A 4,106-nucleotide genomic window follows, 5' to 3' on the forward strand; every position below is an offset into this window, starting at 1 on the left:
TGAAGATTCCATTTTTCTTTTTAATGCTGAGTTCAAAACCTGACTAGTCCTGATAGCTGATGTTTTTTGAGATGGGCTTGTGAGTATGTTGCGTATATATTGGCAACAAGAAAAAAAGGTGAGGCAACCATTTCACACCATCAATTACATGACTTCCTTCTATTGTGAAAATCAGGACTTAAATTTGTATGTTCTTCACTAGCACTCCCCTTCAGCCAGTACAGGAGATCTTGAGCCAGTGATCCTGATCCTCAATCAATGTTGAGAATCACGTTTTACAAGCCATGTATGTTGTCATGTTGCATGATAATGGACCCCTCCAGTTAAAGGAACTCTGAATGCTTCAGCATCAATCAACCAAGATATTTTGGACAATTCAATGCTCCCAACTTTGTGGGAAAAGTTTGGAATCGTTCTATAACGATTATTTGAAAATACTGTCACCAGTAAGATAATAATGATAATATGTATTGTAATCAAAATCTAACACAAATAGGCACAAATAGGCTAAATGTAAAATAATGAAGATGATTTAATTTGGACATTTCTTTGCTCTAATTTGAATGAATGTTATAGGAGTAAAATCATCACAAGAGGAAAACAGATCCACACTGTAGTGCTTTTGCCTGTAGTGTCTTCAACCTTCCTGTTGAATTTTACGGTCTTCCCGGTCAAAAATGGCTACTGCATTATAACTTCTTATAAATCCAGGAACACTATCATCTATTATGATAGACCTTTGTATCTACTTAAGTTCTATTGAACCATTGTGTTACTGTTATTATAGTGACATTTTTCTAATGTGAAACATTAGAAATGAAGAAGAAATGAATGAAGAAGGCGGGTTTTGAGGTAACCTGTCTAGAGTTTTAAATGACTACATTCAAAATTAATTTTTAACAAAAAAAAACAGCAAACATGCTCATGCATTCTTTGCATCATGTGGTATACTGTTTATAGAGTAGATTCACGTTTATAACTTTGCTTCTCAGTGCAGGACATCTTCTCTGGAACTGCCGGTAACACAGGGTGGACAAAATGGAAAGCCTTACTTGGTCTTCTGAACACAGACCTCCATAGGTGTTCTTAGATATTTCTGTTCATTTAACTATAGGCCCTACAATCCGCCAGCATTTTGTTGAAAGATGTCTCTCCAGAAACCGATGGGAGGTTGTTGGAACAAGTGACAGTACAGCACCCTTCACAATTCTTGGTACCCCTGGTAAAAGTAAAAGGCTTCAACCAAATTCACTTTTTGTGTGAGTTAACCTAATCTTAATTTACAGTACAAAAAAAAAAAAAAAAATCTGTGAAAATACTGAATAATAACAACAGAACAAGAGTTGTCCTAGGGGTTTGATTTTCTTGAAGACATTTTTCACATGAGGAAATTGTGAAGCACAATTCTTTTAACTTCAGATATCCTCCTCCTCCTCCTCCCCCTCATCATCATCATCATCATCATCATAAGAGAAACGAGATGCCAGGGTGCAGATTATAAAAGGAGAATTTAATACATGCATTTTATTACAATTAAACATGATGAAGTTGGCCAAGACACTGTTTTATGAGTTTGTTGTGTTTGGACAGTGGAAACACATCTTCACATTTCTTTCTCTTGGTCTGTGATTCATGATTTCATTTGTTCTCAGCTGTGTCTGTGTCTAAAGAATGCCATTTATGACAAATCATGGGTGTGATTTTGTGAAGCAATCTTATTCATTTCAGAAGAATCAGGAACTAATGGCTAAGACTGCACTGATGTTAATTGCATATATGATAATAATAATTGTGATAAAAATGGCCCCGGTGACGACTCCAATTATGTTCATAATTTTAGCTTTCCGAGATGCTTCTGCTGCTTTAGTGGTGTCTCCCGCCGTGTTTGCGGTGTTAACCTGAAGCAAACAAAGGTACAAAATCAGCCATTTAAACAATCAAGAGGAAAGGAAAATTCAAAATAATATTTATTGTATGATGTATATTTCTCCTAGCCATTATATCAACACAATGTAGTTACTTTACCTTAAAATGACGGCTTTATTCATTTTTATGCTTCACTGACTTGAAATAGGCCTATGACATCCTAACTGATGAACACCTGGCACATTAGTTGGCTAGGCTACTGCAATATGTAATGTTGTTGCCACTGGAATATCCTTTTTGTGAGTTTTTAGATGTAATCCCTTAAGACTAAATGGACAATTTATGAAAAGGGGGATTTCTATATTGTGTTACTTCAACATCAATATACGATTTTGCTGATTTTCTCATATATTTAAGTTTCAGCTTCTTAGAAATATCCCCCCCTCTTTTCTCAGAACAAGAAGTCCAATTCTAAAATGACTGATCTTTTTTCTTTTCCTCCTTAAAGGAACACGCCACCATTTTATGATATTGGGTTATTCACTGTCTCCCCTAGAGTTGGATAAGTGAACTAAAACATTTTGTCTCCATGCATACATTGTCTTAGTCCGGTAACGCCCCTGCTAGTTTAGCTTAGCATAGTGAATGTAATCGCTTGTCGCCAGATAGCATGTTATGAGTAAAAGTGAGCCAACAACCAAAAAATCCCTAATTACTCCTTGTGGCCATTCACAACAAGTAGAAATGGCAATGCCATTTTAAGAGAAGACAATTTCAGATATCCACTTGGGACTGTATTGGGGCGAAGCACTGCTTAGATGCAGAGATATCACCCATCACCTCTTCTCACTCACCACAGTATGGACCATTTTGGTGCCCAAGTAGCAGTGCTTTGCCCTAATATAGTGCCACAACACGCTGTCTGCGCTCTTTAAAGGGAAGCAAACCAGAATTCACTAATCTCTAAATAGCTGCTTTATTTCTTGTTGACATGTTTTGAGAGTCAAAAATGTTTTTACCTGATTTGAGAAGAAGAGGGCAATAACTCCCAGTGGCAAACAGCAGCATAATGTTGTGAAGATGGACCACTTAAAGTAAGATGGTGGATTGGCGCTTGACGATTCCATTGTCTGTTCTTGTTTTCAAGAGTTCAAACCCTGAAGCCTGATACTTTGAGGTAGACAAGATAGCAGATTATATACTGTATGTATTGGCCATAGCGGAACAAAAGGTGAGGCAACTATTGCACACCTCCAATTACATGATTTCCTCCTATTGTGAAAATCAGAACTTACATTTTTTGCTTTCCATATGTCCCCTGTATCCTGGAGATTATCACCAGTTGTACAAACAATGGCCGGGTTTCCCAGATTCATTAAGAAGCTCTTAAGTGCTAAGAACTTCTTAGGAGCGTTCTTAGAAGAGCTTCTTAACGAATCTGGGAAACCCGGCCAATGGTTGTTACTGTCATTCTTTTCCTAATAGACTGGTTGCACAAAAGGCTCTTGGTGAGCTTGTTTGTTTCCTGTGGAGCCAGGTGTGTTTGAACCTGCTGCTATTCTGAATGCAATTAGTGAATACAGTACTGTAGGTCCCTGTTCATCATGACGTGCTGATTCACTAGGCGCAACATCTACTATAACTAGGTCTTTGTAGACACTAATTAGCCTACATTGAGAATGACAGCATCAGGCAGCTCACCAAGAGCCTTTCGTGCAACTAGTCAATGTGAAACAAGCATCAGGAAATTGTACATATGAAACTTGGATACATATGATAAGAAATTAGGGTAAGTTAAGGAGGTGGGTTATGAAGTAACCTGTCCGGAATTTTACATAACCATTTTACAAAAACCTTTTGTAAAAAAGCAGGAAATGTGCTCCCTTTGCGTCATGTGATGTCTTCATGCTGTTTGCTACAGAGTACAGTACGTTTACTTTTAAAGCTTCTCAGTACCAGGACATCTCGTCTTGAATGCCCTGTAACTGCCAGTCACATCCCTTAGTGACTGTTACTTCATCTCTCAAACATTGCAGAATTGCAGTTACACCATTAAGCGCTGCACTGTTTGTCTTGGCTATTTAGGCTCTGAGCATATCCAATGTTGTCCATACATGACGGTGGATTTACTCATATCTACTAATTTGTCCTCAAATCAAATGAAATAAATAAACAGTTGAAAATAATACAGCAGTGTATTCTGGATTCACCCTGGCTGTTTAACAAGTAGCCTGGGCTAC

General features: G+C 37.6%; 1 long non-coding RNA gene across 1 annotated transcript; it reads right to left on the bottom strand.

The window, feature by feature from the left end:
* Positions 1 to 1,491: 1,491 nt before the first annotated feature.
* LOC134064307 (uncharacterized) lies at positions 1,492 to 3,270 on the bottom strand. The gene is made up of 3 exons (XR_009936276.1): positions 3,162 to 3,270; positions 2,886 to 3,036; positions 1,492 to 1,898 (listed from the first exon to the last, which is right to left on the bottom strand). It is a non-coding gene; the product is annotated as an uncharacterized LOC134064307 (long non-coding RNA).
* Positions 3,271 to 4,106: the final 836 nt, after the last annotated feature.

Source organism: Sardina pilchardus, chromosome 18 (genome assembly GCF_963854185.1).
Source record: "Sardina pilchardus chromosome 18, fSarPil1.1, whole genome shotgun sequence".
In the NCBI taxonomy this organism is placed as follows: domain Eukaryota; kingdom Metazoa; phylum Chordata; class Actinopteri; order Clupeiformes; family Clupeidae; genus Sardina; species Sardina pilchardus.